The following is a 19,885-nucleotide window of genomic DNA, read 5'->3' as shown; positions in this document are numbered from 1 at the left end:
GAAGAATCAATATTGTCAAAATGACTGTACTACTCAAGGCAATCTACAGATTCAATGCAGTCCCTATCAAATTAGCAAAGACATTCTTCACAGAACTAGAACAGAGTATTTTAAAATTTGTATGGAAACACAGGAGACCAGGAATAGCCAAAGCAATATTGAAAAAGAAAAATGAAAATGGGAGAAAATAAGGCTTTCTGATTTTAGGCAATACTACAAAGCTACAGTCATCAAAGGAATACAGAACTGGCACAAAAACAGAAATATAGTCCAATGGAACAGGATAGAAAGCCTAGCTATAAACCCAAGTACCTATGGTCAACTAATCTATGACAAAGGAGGACAGAACATACAGTGGAAGAAAGATAGCCTCTTCAATAAATGGTGTTGGGAAAACTGGAAAGCTACATATAAAAGAATCAAAGTAGAACACTATCTAACACCATATACAAAAATAAACTCAAAATGGATTAAAGACCTAAATATAAGGCCAGACACTATAAGACTCCTGGAGGAAAACATAGGCAGTACGCTCTTTGACATAAATCACAGCAACATCTTGTTTGATCCACCTCCTAGAATAATGACAATAAAGACTCAAGTGAACCAATGGGACATAATCAAACTCAAAAGCTTTTGAACACCAAAGGAAACTACTAAAAAATGAAAAGACAACCCACGTAATGGGAGAAAATCTTTGCCAACGATGCAACAGACAAGGGCCTAATTTCCAAAATACATAAACAACTCATGCAACTCAACAAGACAAACAACCCAATTGAAAAATGGGCAGAAGACCTAAATAGACTTTCTCCAAAGAAGACATACAGCCAACAGGCATATGAAAAACATGCTCAATATCACTAATTATTAGAGAAATGCAAATCAAAACTACAAGGAGGTATCACCTCACACCAGTTAGAATGGCCATGATTAACAAGTCAACAAATAACAAATACTGGAGAGGGTGTGGAGAAAAAGATACCCTCCTACACTGTTGGTGGGAATGTAAATTGGTATAACCACTATGGAAAACAGTATGGAGGTACCTCAGGAAACTAAATATAGAGCTATTGTATGATCCAGCAATTCCACTGCTGGGCATATATCTGAACAAAACTTACATTAAAAAAGATACATGCAAACCTATGTTCACAGCAACACTATTCACAATAGCCAAGATCTGGAAACAACTCAAATGTTCATCAACAGATGAATGGACTTAAGAAGATGTGGTACATATATACAATGGAATACTACTCAGCCATAAAGGAGAACAAAATAATGCTATTTGCAGCAACAGGGATGAATCTAGAAACTCTCATAGTAAGTGAAGTAAGTCAGAAACAAAAAGACAAATACCAATATGATATCACTTATTTGTGGAATCTAAAATATGGGATAGATAGGCATTTGGGGGGTTTTTTGGATGCAAACAGTTATATTTGGAATGCATGGGCAATGAGATCCTATTGTACAGCACAGAGAAATCTGTGTGATTGATTGGGTCATTTCATTGTACAAAAGAACTTGCTCAAAACATGTTAAAGCTATGTATAATTGAATCACTTTGCTATATACCTGAAACTAACAACATTGTAAATGAAACCTATTTCAATGTGTGTCCATGTGTGTATGTATATATGCCATTTTAAGGGAAAGGGTCTAGGACTATATCTGATATTGTTTATCCCTCAAATTAAATATGTTTTTGAATAATTACCTCCTTATATTAGGTCATGTGATCATAAATAAGATCCCTCTCTCTCTTGCTTGTAGCAGCATCTATTTAAAAGGAAGTCATCTTAGAAAAAGAAAAAAGTCTTCTTATTCCATAAAGTGCCACCTCAAACCCACAAACTTCTGGCAAAAATCACGGTGGGATTTGTCCCAATGATGTCAGTAAGTTTATGATAAATTCTTTTACAACAAATAATCGTTTGCAAATAATCCTTTCCAACAAAAGCTTTTCTCCATCTCCATATATAAACAATTACTCATATAACATTCAAAAGACTAAAATAATCATAACAATAGCTCATGTTTAATGAGCACTTATTTGTGCCACGCTTCATGCCAAATACCCCACAGAGATGATCTTATTTTATCCTCCCATGACCCTAGGAGGCATAAGTATGTCTTCTTACAGAGGAGGGACTAAAGTTCCAAAGTTGTGTTGCTTGACCAAAGTTGTACAGCCTGGGAAAATTCAGAGCCAGAATTTGACACCACATTTGTCTCTGGAAGACACAAGTGTAGTCAATAAGTCATGCCTCACTATCTGTGAGGGACTGGTTCCAGGACCCCCACAGATACTAAAATCCTTGGATGCTGAAGTCTGTTATATAAAATGGCAGTAGTACAGTTGGGCCCTGCAGCAGACTGTAAGGTCTTATAAAATTTCTGGTCCTGATGTTGACTATTTGCCTATTTTGCCTTGTTTTCCCAAACAGATTGTAATCTATAAAAAATCAGGTATTGTGATTCATTCATCTTGCTATTTTCAAAAGCACTTTGCATGCTGTAGCTTCAAAATAAAAATTTAGTTATTGACAATTAATCCCTCAAACTTACAGATCCCATAATTCTGTTCCCTTCAGGGGATTGGGCACATATTACCCTAATGAAGGGTGGAGGAAGAATGAAGGTGTTTCTTATTCTACAGGTATTTTGCAAAGGAGTAGGCTCCTCCCTGACTGTAATGATTTCAAAATAGCCTTACTTGAGGGTTAAATATATCAACATTATTTTATTTGCCTGCTACTACATTGTAGCTCCTCTCCAAATACTTGAGAAGAATTAGTCATTTATTATGCATGATTTAAGTCATTTACATCTTATTTTTATTCCTCATTGGAGATTTTCTATAAACCATAATGTCCTCTTTAGAACCTCCAATTCTGGAAAAAAAAAGATGCTGTGTGCTTCTTTGGTCTGTTCTAAATATACATTTCCCTTCTCTGAATCTGCACCATGTGTTTTTACCATAAGTGAAACACAAATGTCAAAAGAAGCTAATTGATGCAGAAGGTCATTAGGTTAAAAAAAATGAAGTTTATCATAACATGAACTTTTATTTTTAAATGGATAGTTGATTTAATGTATAGATAAACATAATCAATGGAATAAAAAGAAGAATATTATAAAATGTGATTTCAACTGGCTATGATCTTTTATTGGCTTAAATTCAAATTCACTACTTAGGTAGTTGTAGTGTTCTCAAATAATGGTATGGAAAGGATCAGTACCATTTGAAACATGATTAGGTACATATAGCATTTATTCAGCAAATATTTACTCAGCCCTTATTATGTGTCAGGCATAGTGCTCTGAGGGTGGTAACCATGACAGATACAGTTTCTTCCCTTTATGGAACTTATATTCTAGAAAAACCAAAAAAGAAAGAAAGAAAAAGAAACACTAAACAAGTTACCCAAAATGACAAATAACTGCAAGTTTTAATAAGCCCTAAAAGGAAACAAGTGGGGGCTTGGATAGAGAATCAGGTTGCAGGGCAGAGTAAAAATGCTTTAGATAGTGTGGTTAGTGTGGTTTGGTGTTGGCCTTTCTAAGGAGGAAAGAATTAAGTTGAAATTGAAGAATTAGTAATAGATTAAGTGTGTGTGTGTGCATACAGGCGCGCACGCATGTGCACCCCACCAACAGGAAGACACAGATAAAGACCATGAGGCAGGAAAGAGGGGTTGAGCGTCTGAGAGAAGCCCTTGTGGCTGGAAAAAGGTGAATGAATGAGGGACAACCATATCAGGCCAGGTGGGCAGGAGCTGGACTGAGCCAGTCTCAGAAGTCATTGCTGAGGAGCTGGGATCTTGTCTTAAGTGCTTCGGGAGGCACTGAAAGAGGTCAAGCAAGGGCATGACAAGATCTGATTTACTGTCCACGAAGGACACTCTTGCTGTGGTGAGGAAAACAGACATGGAGGATGGAGGCCAGAAGCAGAGTCAGAAGGGAAGCTCCTGTGGTTTGGGGGTGGAAAATTATGGAAGTTTGGATGAGGTTGGCTAGAACCAAGGCAGGCAAAAGTAGATGGATTCCTGGTGGGATGAACTGAAGGGTAATGGAAAGAGGGGAATGAAGCTTGGCTCTTCTTTTTGACATAAGCTGAGCATAAATGTATGTGAGAGTTGGGGAACTGGTTTTGCGATAGGTATTGATTCTGTTTTGAACATGTTAAGTTTGAAATGTTTGTAGGCAATCCAAAAAAAAAAAAGTCAAGTTGACAGATGACAAGCTTACTAATGCGCAACTTTGAGGAGGAGTCTCAGAAATGTCACTCCAGGAGTCATCAGGTTATAAATAGTACTTAAAACTCTGCAAATGGATGACATCACCTATGGGAAAGAACTCAAAAAAAAGAGAAAAAGTATCTAGGAGAAATCCCCAAGGAACACTACCATGCAGAGATTGGATGGGACTAAATGAACTCAGAGTTCCCACTGTGGCACTCGGAAATGAACTCGATTAGGATCCATGAGGATTTGGATTGGATCCCTGGCCTTGCTCAGCGTGTTAAGGATCTGGCCTTGCAGTGAGCTGTGGTGTAGGTTGAAGATGCAGCTCGGATCCCACATTGCTGTGGCTGTGGCTGGCAGCTGTAGCTCTGATTTGACCCACTAGCCTGGGAACTTCCATATGCCATGGGTAAGGCTCTAAAAAAGGCAAAATAGGCAAAAAAAAAAAAAAAAGGAACTCCTCTTGCAAATAGCCTGAGAAAAAAGTGGCCAGAGAGGTAGGAGAAAAAACAGGAAGCCCCCAAGAAAGAACAATAAGAATAAGTAATCAAAATTTTGACACTGTTGGTGGGAAGGTAAATTGGTACAACCACTATGGAAAACACTATGGAGGTACCTCAGGAAACTAAATATAGAACTACCATATGACCCAGCAATCCCACTCTGGGCATATATCCAGACAAAACCTTCCTTGAAAAAGATACATGCACCCACATGTTCACTGCAGCACTAATTCACAATAGCCAAGACATGGAGACAACCTAAATGTCCATCCACAGATGAATGAATTAAGATGATGTGGTATATATACACAATGGAATACTACTCAGCCATAAAAAGAACAAAATACTGCCATTTGCAACAACATAGATGGAATTAGAGACTCTCATCCTGAGTGAAGTCAGTCAGAAAGGGAAAGACAAATACCATATGATATCACTTATATCTGGAATCCAATATACAGCACAAATAAACCTTTCCACAAAAAAGAAGCTCATGGACTTGGAGAACAGATTTGTGGTTGCCAAGGGGAAGTGGAGGGAGTGGGGTAGACTGGGAATCTATGGTTGATAGATGCAAACTATTGCCTTTGGAATGGATAAACAATGAGATCTTGCTATATAGCACTGGGAACTATATCTAGTTACTTATGATGGAGCATGATGGAGAATAATGTGACAAAAATAATGTATATATGAATGTGTGACTGGGTCACTTTGCTGTACAACAGAAAATTGGCAGAACATTGTAAACAAACTAAAAAGGAAAAAATAAAAATCACTAAAAAATACTGAAAGTAAAAAGAAAGTTTTGGACAAGAAACCCCATAATTCTATGCCTCTATTTCCAGATCTCTAAAATAAATTTATACATTTTATTAAATAAAAAATTGAGACTAGCATATTTGTTTTCTACTGCTACTGAAAAAAAGTACCATAAACGTAGTAGTTTAAAGCAACAAAAATGTATCATCTTATGTTTCTGGAGGTCAGAAATCCAAAATCAAGATCGCTCTTTTACATAGGGTTAATATCAAGGTCAGCAGGCCTGGTTCCTTCTGCAGTACTAAGGGAAAAGTCTGTTTCTTTGCTTTTTCAGGCTTCCTGAGGCTGCCAGCATTCCCAACTCATAGCCCCCTCCCATCTTCAAAGCAACAATGGGACCCACCCTCTCTCCCAGCTGGGTAGCTTCAGACATCTCACTTCCTTCTCATTCTGCCTTCTGACCTCTCCTCAAGTAAATTTAAAGGTCTTTGTAATTACATTGGGCTCACCTGGGGGATCAGGTTGCTCTGCCTGGCTCACTGTCAGTTGATTAGAAACCTTAATTCTATTTGCAGCCTACTTCTCCTTTACCATGTAATGTAATCTATGCACAGATTCTGGGCATTAGGAAACAAGCACCTGTGGGGGTGCTTTATTCTACTTGCCACAGATAGTAGTAACACATGCCTCATCAGATAGTTAGGAGGTATAGAGAGGATGAGTCAATACACAGAATACATTGGCCTGGCATACAGCAAATATTCAATACACATTGGCTATTATTACTGTTACTCTATTTCATTTCTACCTCAGCCACTAGAGAGTGAGTTTCTCAGACAAGTATTCCCTTATATTCATCTTTATAGCAGAGATAATAAATTTTCATGAAATAGTCGTTGAGTGAACACCTCGCACAAAGAAAGCTCAAGAATGTTTAGAGAATAAATGAATGCAGACACGTATACCTCAGAGCTACAGAAGCACCAAACTAACCTTGTTTGACTTCACCTTTGTCAGAGCCTTGTGGGATGGACTGGCTTTCTTCCAAAACCAGTCTGTCTTCTTGACTTTTCCATTTAAGTTCACAGACCCACCATTTTACTCATGTGTAAAACCTCAAAGTTCTTTTATGGTGTATATTCAATTATTTTTACCTAGTTTACTTCCTCTCCCACCTTTGGTTCTTTTTGAAACTTTCTCCCTGTTATTCATGCAACGGATGTGACTTTAAAGCCCATTATGTGTCAGATATCGGGCTAGACACACCCAAATAAAATGGGTGTGACATAGTCTTAAAGGGTAGCCAAATTCTTGCTATTCCTTTTTTTATGAAAAATATTTTTATTTAAAAAATTTTTGTATTACAGTTGATTTACAATGTTCTGTCAATTCCTGCTGTAAAGTGACCCAGTTATATATATATACATACTTTTTCTCACATTATCCTCCATCAGGTTCCATCACAAGTGACTGGATATAGTTTCCTGTGCTATACAGCACGATCTCATTGCCTATCCACACCAAATGCTATAGTGTGCATCTTTCTCAGTCATGTCTCTTAAACTTCTTTCCTATATCTCTTCCTCCAGGTAGCAGCCTCACTACTTCTCCTGGCTTCTGTGGAGTCTTACCTCCCTGTCCTCTGTCACAGTCCTTTACTCAAGCACAGTAGGGCAGCAATCCAAATATGCCTGCTATTTGCCTTCACGCTTTTTTTTTTTTGCTTTTTATGGCTGTGCCCACGGCACATGGAGGTTCCCAGGCTAGGAGTAAAACTGGAGCTACAGCTGCCGGCCACAGCCACAGCAATACAGGATCTCCTGAGCCGAATCTGCAACCTACACCACAGCTCACAGCAATGCTGGATCCTTAACCCACCAAGTGAGGCCAGGGATCAAACCCGCAACCTCATGGTTTCTAGTTGGATTTGTTTCCGCTGCGCCATGACGGGAACTCCTGCCTTCACACTCTTGTTCGTGCTTGCCTCCTCCACCCAGAATGTCTTCACTCTCTCTGCCAGGTAAAATGATATAAACTCACTTGTTCAGCCCCATTGCCAATTCTACTCTTCTCAGAAGCCTTTTTGGCCCTGGCAAACATGTCTTCTCTCCCCCTCAACATTATGGTCCTCTTGATTTCCTGCAGATGCACCTGTGTCGTAAGCACGTTTGCACGTGCTCAGTTTCTCCCCACTAGACTCTCAGCTAGTTCAGGGGAGTGACTGCATTTTATTGTAGCCGCACAGACTCTAGCTTCCAAGCTCAAATCTTGGCTCTGCCACTTTCAAGCTCTGGGGCTTTAGGCACATTACTTAACCTCTCTATGCTTCAGTATCCTTATCCGCTAAATGGGGTTAATGATATTTCCCAGTCAATAGAGTCGTGATGGGGAGAAATTGAATAAAACATAGGAGTTAGGAGATGGTAAGCCCTCAACAGCATTTGTTGAACTTCTGCACAGCTGGGTGATCAAGAAGAATTTGATATTATCACTTACTTGTGGGAGGAAAAGAGATTTTAAGAGTTAAATGACACTCCCCATATCAGGAAAGAACTAGGTTTAGGGGTTACATCGCTTCAACACCATTTCCTAAATGCCTCTCACTTCTGAGTTAGAAGGAATATATTTATTTTATTTAAGAGTGCTTTGTTCTTAAACTGAAGGCTGGAGTCAGGCCACTTGATTTTACATACTCTGATTTTAACATATGGGAAATGAGTTGGGCAAACTTCTCAGCCTGTAAAAATTTTCACAGTCTGCATTATATCTAGCTACGCCTCAAGTCTCAGTTGTAAACTCCTTGACCCTGTACCCATGAGCTCCTCGAGAGCAGGGTAGTGATTCCTCTCCATTACATGAAATCCCATAGAATTTGAAGGACCTCAGTTGCTCCTGAAGGTCCATGGCATTATTTCCAGTTACCTTGCCTTCTTACTTTGATCTGGGTTTTGCTGGGGGGGTTGTGGACTGTAACTCTCCAAAGTGCCTGAGATGATACAAATACCCGCTCTAAGATTTAAGGGAAAAATAAAATTACTCCAGGGCTATAGCTGGCTGGAAATTGTCAGAATATACTTTGGGGCTTCAAGGTTTAAACAACCCTCATTCTTTTGAGGCTGACACAGAAATGTCAGTAGATTGAGAGGTTTTTTTATGCCTCAGGAAAACCACAAATTGCAAATGCAAATCCTGTGGTAGCATATCTTGTAAAAATAGGGCAGAAAAACTCTGACGGATTAAGGAGAAGTGAGATAGTTGCATACCCATTTGAACTTGGCCCTGGTCTGTTTTAAAACAGAAAAAAGATCATGTCATTCTCCGGCTCAAACACTGCCCGTGGCTATCTGCTGCCAACAAGATTCATCTAGACACTCTGGCTGAGTTCATGAGGCCTAGCCTATGAGGTCTGCACAACCTAGACTCAATTTACCTTTTTGGCTCTATGACTCACTTCCCCAGCTTTGCCAGCAGCTGCACCACTCTTTCCACGGTCCTCTAAACAAACACGCATCTGCTCTAGTCTTGCTGAGGCAGTGCTAAAATGTACATTTTTTTTTTTTCTAAAGGTCACACCTGTGGCATATGGAAGTTCCCGGGCCAGAGATTGAGTCTGAACTACAGCTGCGACCTCCACTGCAGCTGCAGCAACACCAGATTCTTTAACCCACTGTGCGCAAGCCCTAGGGGTGGAACCCACACTTCGGCAAGCAACCCGGCCTGCCGCAGTTGGATCAATTAACCCAATGCGCCACGGCAGGGATTTCCTAAAATGTAATTTTAAAGGGGGCACAGTAACATCTCACTTCTCGTCTCACAGGGTGATAATATTAATAATTACTATATATACAAAAAGCACTGCATACACATTAACTCATTTGAATCTTCACAACTAATCACCGTCACATTTTTATCTAAAGGAAACACAGGTGTTAAGAAAACTGCTCAGGGTTCTATCGTTAGGAAATGGTGGAACCAGGATTCTGACAGTCTGGCTTCTTAACCACTGCAACCTTCCAGAAAGACCTGGGGAGAGACTGTTTTGCTGCCATCTGGAATTTTAGAAACTTTTACAGCTTCTTCTGGCTTCTGCCGACTTGGCTGGTTCAAGTTGAGCCTTGCAAAGAAGAAAATGGACAAAATCTCCCTTAAAGCCTTCCCAGAGCCACTGAGTCCCTTATAATTTGATAACTGTCTGTTTTTTTCCCTCCAAAGGACCAAACAAAAACCAGGTTCTTGGCATCATCTCCCTTGCTTAGCAGTCTTATTGAATTACATGTTCATAAGAGAAATGTTTATGCCAGTCGTATAATTTAACTAAGCTTTCCATGAGAATGCTTGAAGTTAATGGCTAACAGCTGTGGGTAGCATAAAAACAGCTTGGCCATACCTGGAGTGCCTTCAGCGTTGGAGAGGCTGGCCAGCAGTGGTTCTCCATCTTGGCTGCCCATTAGAATCACAAGAGAAGCACAGCTTTTGAGAAATACCTGGTAACAGGGCTTCTCCCCAGACCAATTAAATTGTATTCTGGTGTCCTGCTAAGTGGGGGGTGGGGGCAGGCACTGGGAGTTTTGGAAAGCACCCCAGGGGGTACCTATTAATGTGCAGCTAGGCCTAGAATGACTGGGCTAGAGGAAAAAAAATGTTTTTAGTGATTTGCAATCTTTCACAGTAACCCCAATCTCTAATTCACTTAAAACTTGATCAATATGAACCTTTTTCAGCTGTGCAAAATGTATTTAAAAAAACGGCACGGCACAAATGGCAGTACTCTGAACACGTGCCTGAGTTAGTAAAACTAAAACATTTATTTTATTTTAATTTTATTTTTGTCTTTTTAGGGCCACACCTGCGGCATATGGAAGTTCCTAGGCTAGGGGTCTAATCAGAGCTGTAGCTGCCAGCCGACACCACAGCCACAGCAACACCAGATCCAAGCCACATCTGCAGCCCATGCTGTAGCCTGTGGCAATGCTATATCCCTAACCCACTGAGCGAGGCCAGGGATAGAACCTGCACGCATCCTCGTGGACACTATGTTGGGTTCTTAATCTGCTGAGCCACAATGGGAACTGCAATCTTTGTTTTAAGAAAGGAAAAATGAGCAAACTATTGCCTTTGGAATGCATAAGCAATGACATCCTTCTGTACAGCACTGGGAACTATGTCTGGTCACTTGTGATGGAGCATGATAACATGAGAAAAAGAATGTATACATGTATATGTGACTGGGTCACCTTGCTGTACAGCAGAAAAATTGACAGAACCCTATAAATCAGCTATAATGGAAACAATAAAAATCATTATAAAAATGCTTAAGTATGAAGCCATAAAAATGAAATTATTTGCTTTGAACTTCAGTGGATAAAAAGAAATCTTAAAAATGTCCATCTCAGCTCTGCTTAAACTTATTTGTTGGTGTAGATTTTTAGCAGGCTACACATTTTGATGTGAAGAGGTGTAATTGTTTATGTCTCTTGATGACTGAAATTACTTCCCTCTGCTGCACTCAATTCTGCCAATGTTGGGAAGATTAATATGATCAAAGCAGGGTCACTTGATCAAGCAGTCTCTCTGGATGAAGTGCTGAGCTGAAAATCCAAGTTTGCCCCTTCCTGTGACTGATGAAGATGGGAGGGTGCTTCGGAAATGTTTGACACTGGAGCAGGGTAGGCACCCATGTCCCCCTTTGTTTAGCTGAATGGCATCACGTGGTCTGGTCCTATCAACGTATCTGTGTCTAGTGTCCACATCTGCAGCTTGGCCCTCGGCCCTCAGGGCCATGTTACCTGCATCTGCTTTGTCTCAATTGTCCTTTCTGCATTGGATCTCCCAGACTTGCCTGTTGTCTCCCCTGTTCTCCCACCCCATTCCTGGCTGGGCCCAGAGAGGCAGCGTGCAAGGCACTGGCCTTTTTGAGACCCACTACAGCCGAGTTTCAGAGTCTAGGAATCTCTCTTGTCTTCTTGCTTGTGGAATTCTCTTTTTGGTAGGAATTGCTCTTACGTAATTACACATTTCTTTTGCTCCATGGTTCATGGTATAAATTCCATGCTCTAATGTGGCCAAGTGATGGCTATTAATATTTAAAAGGAACTTATGTGTGTGTGTATAAAAATTTAAAAACCCCTTTTTCCCTCAATGCCAGGCTTATAGCTAAGTGAGAGGGGCTCCCTGATGTTCAAATGCCAGGTGATGAAAAGGGTCTTTCTCTTTCCGGCTGTGTCACCTACACCCTGAGAGCAGCATACAAAGAAAGCCCTCGATATGGGTAGGAGAGAAGAGAACTCAGGCAGAAACAAATTTTAAACCCAAAACATGATCCTGCCAAACTGCTGTAGACCAAACCATATTTTAAGAGAAATGTGCTGTCTGTCATTGTTTTAGGCTCCTATTTATGAGAGGCAGAGAATTAAACTGTATAAACATTTTTTGAGTACTCTGTGCAAGACCCTTTGCAAAGTCCTACATGGGGTGTATTTATGGTCCCTGTCCTCAGGTGTGTATCAGTTACCTCTTGCTGCTGTAACAACCTACTACAAACTCTGAAGCTTAAAACAACATAAGTGTATTGTCTTAACCATTCTGGAGGTCAGGAATTCAAACCTAGTTTCACTGGGCTAAAATTGAGGTGTTCTTTCTGGAGGCTCTGGGGGAGAACCCTTTTCTTGCCTTTTGCAGATTCTAGAGGCTGCCTGCATTCCTTGGCTCATGGTCCCTTCCTCCATATTCAAAGCCAGCAGTGTAGCATCTCTCCTCTCTAACCTCTGCTTCCATTCTGATGTCTTTGCTCTCTGACCCTGACCCTCCTGCCTCCCTCTTAATAGGACTCCTATGACCGAGTACACTGGGGTCTCCCAGATAATCCAAGATAATCCCTGCATCTCTCAGTCACATCCACAAAGGCCCTTTTAGGATGTAAGGCAGCATTTTCACAGGTCCAGGGATTAGGATGTGGGACCTTTGGAGGGGTCCTTATTCATCACCGTGGTACCAAGAGGAGAGGACAAGGATGAGATACAAATGGCTGAGAAATTTACTGAGATATGAGTTGATGTTTTCTTCCTCTACTTTACTCTTTATCTTCCTTCATTTAAGTAGGGAGCCAAGTTCTGGCCCTGCCTAAGAGGGGGACAGAAAGCAGAAGTTTCTACTGGGACATTTCCCTTTTGGACTTTTGATTTTAAATGCCTAAGTGCATTGAGGAAGTTGTGCTGGGAGACCCCCGGTGAGAGGGACACAGGGAGATGAAGGAGGGGTTTCCCCAGCCTGGAGGATGGGGGCGGGGATTAGGCGTGGGGTGGGGAGCACTTGCTCCCCAGAAGTGGCGAGACCTCAGAGAAAGGAGTCCATAGCTCGTGGCCTTGCCAGGATTCTGGTGCCCCCAGCATCAGCATAGCTGAAACCATGCAGCTGTCCTGGTGACTGAGGTCCAGAGGAACTTCCCTGGGGTCCTGGTCCTTCAGGCAGCCCAAGAATGACTAAGATTGAAAAACCCAGCATGGCAGGATGGTGGCTTAGAATGAAAATACATTTGTTTACTCCTGGGCATCTATCAGGACAAAGCATTCATTCAAAAAGATACACACACCCTCTATGTTCATTACAGCACTATTCACAATAGCCAAGACATGGAAACAACTTAAATGTCCATCCACAGATGAATGGACTTAAGAAGATGTGGTACATATATATACAATGGAATACTACTCAGCCATAACAAAGAATGAAATAATGCCATTTGCAGCAATATGGATGTACCTAAAGATTCTCATACTAAGTGAAGTCAGAAAGAGAAAGACAAATACCATATGATATCACTTATATACGGAATCTGGCACAAATGATTCTATCTACAAAACAGAAACAGATCACGTACATGGAGAGCAGACTTGTAGTTGCCAGGAGGAAGGGGGAGGGAGTGGGATGGATGGGAAGTTTGGGGTTAGTAGATTCAAAATGTTACATTTGGAATGGATAAGCAATGGGAGCCTACTGTACAGCACAGGGAACTATGTCCAATATCTTGTGTTAGAACATGATGAAAGATAAAATGAAAAAAAAAAAAGAACATACAAAGATGTATGACTGGGTCACTTTACTGTACAACAGAAATTGAAAGAATATTGTAAATCAACTATACTTTAATAAAAAAAATTTAAAAAAACCAAAATGCACTGCTTTGAAGAAATTAAGGAAAGGCAGTATTTCTTGCCCAACTGTCTAAACCATAAATATAAAATGATACATGATCACTGCATATCAAGAAGAAAGATAAGTTTCCTCATTCTTCCCAGCTCCCCTTAGGTCTAGAGTGAGATGCGGTCAAATAACAGAGGCTTATTCTACAGCACACTTGGTGTACCAGGGAGGGAAGGGCAGGATGCAGAGGGGCACTAGTTCTAACTTAAGGACTCAGGAAAGACTTTTTGGAAGAATTGACATCAAGCTGATTGGGAACTGTTAGGTCTTAGTGACTGAAAAAATGGTGACAGAAAAAGGGAAGATGGGAGTAAGAATGCCAGCCTAAGGGCTGAAATTTGGCAGGTGCTCTAGAAGCCAATAACTTCCTCCCCCCTCCCCTTGGAGCAAAGTGGGGGGGATTTTCATGTTTCTCTCCAGCTTCTTCATCCACCCTCCCACCTCCAACCTTAGGAAGTTCCTTATTAACATTCCCCTAGATCCCTGGGAAACTCTGGTTTTGTTTTCCTGGCCAATGATCACATCATGACTTAATATGACCAAACTATAATATTCCTAACAGTAGATTATGAAATTACATTATTTCTATTTATTCCAGGTTCCAACTGGGGGTTCCAGGAACTCCTATTTCTCCCAGAAGTAAAATGCCTCCTTCTTGCCCCTCACTCCCAACCCCTCACTTACACGGACCTGACTTTCATGTGTGCCCTAGTGATGTGGTGGGAGATGGGTCCCACTGCTGTTGGGCCATCAGCAAATGCTGAGCAACAGCTGCCCTTCTAGGGGGGCCATTTCACACAGCCTATCTCACCTGTTTTATTGTTTTTTCCCCCCTTCCTTCCTTCCTTTCTTTCTTTTTCTTTTTAGGGCTGCACCTGCAGTGTATGGAGGTTCCCAGGTGGAAGTGGAGCTGCTGCTGCCGGCCTACACCACAGCCACAGCCAAAGTCAGATCCGAACCGCGTCTGTGACCTACACCAGAGCTCACGGCAACACCAGATCCCCGATCCACTGAACGAGGCCAGGGACCAAACCCACATCCTCGTGGACTAGTTGGATTCATATCCACCGTGCCGCAATGGGAACTCCCTCACTGTTTTTGACAACCACATGTATTTCCCTTACTGATGTCACCTCTCTAGCCCCTGTAGGCATCTGAGTTGTAACTCCTGGTCTAGATACAGACATTTATTTTCTGGAATCTTACCTATTCTCACCTCTGTTTCCTGCCTATTCCGCTACTGAGATCAGTGTGCAGGTTACTTCTGCTCTAGAAACTCAAAAGATCTCTTTTTTCCTCTGATGGCCTCACACACTCTCCCTCATCTCCTTAGTAAGGTGGCATATTTTCCTGGTCTGCGGGAGCCTCTGCCTTCCCCTGTTGCTGAATAAAATAATTTTATTTATGCACACAATAAGTTCCCTTCCCCTAAAGGCTTCTGCTTTTGGAATACAACAGCCAGAAAGACTGGAGAGGCTATTTTTATTTTTCGTTACATTCCTTGAGAAAATGAAGGACCCTGCTCCAATAAAGAAGGGTAGATTAGGGGGAAAACTCCACTGTAAATTAATCTATAAAATATCATACAGCCGTGATTACTTACTTAACAAAATAATACAGGCTCACTGTGACAGTTCAGACATTACAGAGGTGATACATCAGGAAAAAGAAATTCCCAGATATTCCACCACCCAGAGATAACTACTATTCACATACTTTTTCAGAATTGCTATTTATGATTTTTTTCAGAAATAGGCATGCACTATTATATCGTTTTATATCTTGATTTTTTTTTTCTTTAAAGGCTGCACCTGCAGCATATGGAAGTTCGCAGGCTAGGGGTCAAATCAGAGCTATAGGTGTCAGTCTACACCACAGCCATAGCAAAGGGGGATCCGAGCCGCATCTGCAACCTACACTGCAGCTTGTGGAAACGCTGGATCCTTACCCCACTGGGTGGGGCAAGGGATGGAACCCACATCCTTGCAGACACTATGTTGGGTTCTTAATGAGCTGAGCCACAACAGGAACTCCATATCTTGAATTTTTTTAATTAACAATATATTGTGAAGACCTTTCCATGTCAGTGCATACTGACTTATCTCACTGTTTTTATTGGTAGCAAATATCCCTGCATGTGATTGAACCAGTGTTTATTTCTCAAATCCCACGGTGATGACCCTTTTGGTTGTTTCAGATTTCTATTATAACAGAGGTGAACATTCTTCTCCATAATTTTTTGCAGGGCTTGTGTGAATATGTCCTGGGAGAGGGTCTGCTGGGTCAAGGGGGAGGGACATTGAACATTTCAGTAGACGGTGCCAATAAATCTCTCAAACGCTACAGTGTCAGTAACAATGGATTAGAATTTCTATTTTCCCCACACCCTTGTTAACGTTAAGCTTTATCAAATAAAACTGATTTTAATTATCCCTTGCTATTAAAAATATGACCAAAGTATACTTTTTTGCCTTTTAGAAGAATACGGTAAGAATGTTGGCTACCAAGGAAAATTTCTTTAATGGGTAAAATCTTTTTGATGTCTTTCACCATGGAGATGCCTAACACAAAATCAGTAGAAGGGAAAAACAGAGGTTAAGAAGCCTAAAGTGATCAAGCCCAGCCAAGGGGGTGGCAGATGAGGCCAGCCTCAAACCTAGTGATGGAGACCAAGGAGGGGAGCCATTTGAGAGACCCAGAGGGGAGAGAAGGGCAGAGTTCATAGAACTCATCACAATTCGTGACCATTCTATTAATAACTTTTTATTTGACATTTAGCTCTAATGTGGTGCCTCCATTGCCCCATACAGGGCCCCCCATACAGTAAATATTAATAGATATTTGATGAATGAAATAAAGAAGGAAGAGAAAGAGAGAGGGGGTAGGGAAGGGGAAGAAAAGGAAAGAGTATGGAGGTGGGGGGATTGCTGAGGAGAGGAGGGAAGGGGAGGGAAGGGGAGGGAAGGGAAGGGAAGAGAAAGTAAAAAGAGAAAGAGAGAGAGGTGAGAAGTAGGACCAAGCCAGCTGGCTGGTGTTCGAAGCATGGGATGGACTCCTACTGGCTATTTGCGCCCTGGGGAGATGAAGGAACCTGGGAACATTAAGGATCTGGGTGAGGGTTTGGGATGGACAGGCTATGAAATTTGGTTGTGATGATTGTTGTACAACTATAAATGTAATAAACTCATTGAGTAATAATTTTTTTTTTGGTCTTTTTGCTATTTCTTGGGCCGCTCCCGCAGCATATGGAGGTTCCCAGGCTAGGGGTCTAATCGGAGCTGTAGCCACCAGCCTATGCCAGAGCCACAGCAACGCAGGATCCGAGCTGCGTCTGCAACCTACACCACAGCTCACGGTAACGCCGGATCGTTAACCCACTGAGCAAGGGCAGGGACTGAACCCGCAACCTCGTGGTTCCTAGTCGGATTCGTTAACCACTGTGCCACGACGGGAACTCCGAGTAATAATTTTTTAAAAAAAGGATCTGGGCAGTAGGGATCAGTTGGTGCCCTAGTGTCTTTATGTGAACAGTCTTCAAGATAACTGTCTGCCTTGCTAAGCGTTATGGACTTAGTGATAAGACATGGGGTAGAAGTACTACCTTATTTGTAAACCCCACAACTTATCAGTAAGGATGCTCTTTATATAATGTCCAGTTGGCCTTGCACTGGTTTAGGGAGAAACGCTGTCAAAGATGGGACTAGGCCTGGGACAAAAGTTAATGTTCAATAATAAAAAATTTTTTTTGAAAAATTAAATTCAGTAGAAAGTATCTTCTAGTTTTCTATTAACTATTTTTTTTTTAGTCCAAGCAATTCTCTAGCTAAATATAAGGTAAATAATTATAAGTAAAATTTATAAATAAAGGATGGTCATATCTTCTAAACAGAGAATACCAAAAAATACCTGCAATCTCTGATGGAAAAAGCCATGTGAGCTTTTGTGGACTTGATCATCAATCAATTAAATTTTTTGTTATTGGTTTCAAAGTACTGGAATTAGATGTCTGAGATTAAAAAAATAATATTAAAAATGGTTTATTTACTTATAGTTTGAAACTTAATTGGAAGAAAAAATTTAAATACAAGAAAGTTGAATAATTTTACTAGATTAAAATATGAGAATTTATCATCGCTTAGAAAAGAAACTTTCTTGATGGGTGTTTCAGACATCAGGAAGATGGGACAAGGCCTGGCATGTACAGAATTCTGGGTGCTGTAAATTCTGGAAGGAGTCTGACCTAAAAAGTGAGAAATGATATTTGCTACTGCTCCCACTGCAAGCCCAAATAGTAAGACAGAAGGTAGATCATATTATTTTGCAGTTACAGGTGAAAATTGTTTGATTTGCTTGGGCTTATGCACATAGCGGACATTTGGAAATTCTGGACTTGCCACTTGCAAAATATTTTAACTAAAGGCAGTAAAATGAACACAGATTTTGGACTTTTAACTAGATCATTTTTCTGTACACATGGCCATTTTTGCTTCATGCTGAGAGATTTAGCTGGCAACCTTAAGACGTTTGTATGATGAGAGTAGACACAAAAGAAACTTGGAGAACATGAATCTGTGTTCGAAGTTCAGCCAAAATAAAGAAGCAGTTCCATGTCAGCATGAGTTGCCAATAATTATGTTATAAAAAAATATTTTCCGGAAGACAACAGTCTTTTTTTTTTTGCTCTGCATGAAATAAATCAAACCGTACTTAGTAAGCAGCAGTTCTGAATACAATTTAAAACAATGGATCTCCATTGCATGCCACATACAAACAGAAAGTTAAAGATTGAGAACTTATTCATGCAAAGGTCACTTAGAAGTTTTTCCACAATAATGGGATTTGAGTAAACAAGTATTCACTGAATGCCTTTTATGTGGTCAGGTTTCTGAAAGGATGGTGGAGGATAGGAAGGGGGACTAAGGAAACACCGTACCTGGTCCCTGACTTTGAGGAGCCTTCACTGATTTGGAAGAATAAGAAGAAAATACATGAAACAGCTATGTACCATGTAGAGCAGTGTGAGGTTATGTATTTAAATAAGGAGGGAAATGCTATAAGTGTGATGGGTGGTCATGGAAAGTGAACTAATGGAGACCGGAGGGGGGTTTTCTGGGCTAGACAGGGTGTGGAGAGGGAAACGGGACAGAAGGGGCATTCTAGGAGAGGACTAGCTGGAAGCAAGGACAGCATGTAAAGGAGGGAGGAACTAGTGTGGCAGAAGGATCAGGTCAAAGTGACCAGGTCACTTCTAGCAGATGGAAGTCTTGGCTTCTCTGCCTACACCTGCTTATTGTGTCCATCCGTTTTGCTTGATGTCCTACTTCATCTCTTTGCGCTACATGAACCATTTGCCTCTTTTGAATACTGTGTTCCTCTCTCTCTGCCTGGGCTTTTTAAATGCTGTGTCAGGAGTTAGACTGCTTGGGTTGAATCCTGGCCCCTCCACCAATTGGGCACACTATTTAACTTCTTTTTTGGGGGGCCATACCCATAGCATGTGGAAGTTCCCAGGCCAGGATATATATATGTCCATTCTTTTTAACCATGTATGTTATTATAAACTGTTGAGTATATCTCCCTGTGCTATACAGTAGGTTCCTGTTAATTATCTATTTTATACAGTAGTATATATATGTTATTCCCATCTTCCTAATTCCTCCTTCCCCCCACCCCCCACAGTTTCCCCTATGGTAACCATAAGATTGTAAACTCTTTGCATTTTATTTAATTAATTAATTTATTTATTAGGGCCATACCCACAGCATATGGAGGTTCCCAGGTTGGGGGTCGGATTGGAGATGTAGCTGCCAGCCTCCCAGAGCCACAGCAGTGCGGGATCTGAGCTGCATCTGTAACCTACACTAGAGCTCATGCAATGCCGGATCCTCAACCCACTGAGCAAGGCTAGGGATCAAACCTACATCCTCATGGATACTAGTCAGGCTCGTTACTGCTGAGCCACAATGTGAACTCCTTGGGGCACTGGGACTCTTGTCTGACCTCTCCCTCTCCCCTGCCCTCATACAAGTTCAGTTGATGAGCCCTAAAGGTTTTGTCCACTTCTAACAGGGAGTATCATATTCTGCCTTATCAAACAGTCCATATTAAGTTGGAGCTACAGCTGCTGGCCCACAACAGAGCCACAGCAAAGCCAGATCTGAGCAGAGT

This window comes from Phacochoerus africanus, chromosome 2 (genome assembly GCF_016906955.1).
Source record: "Phacochoerus africanus isolate WHEZ1 chromosome 2, ROS_Pafr_v1, whole genome shotgun sequence".
NCBI classification, from domain to species: domain Eukaryota; kingdom Metazoa; phylum Chordata; class Mammalia; order Artiodactyla; family Suidae; genus Phacochoerus; species Phacochoerus africanus.
The sequence above is the reverse complement of the archived record's forward strand: the minus strand, read 5'-3'. Positions refer to the sequence as shown.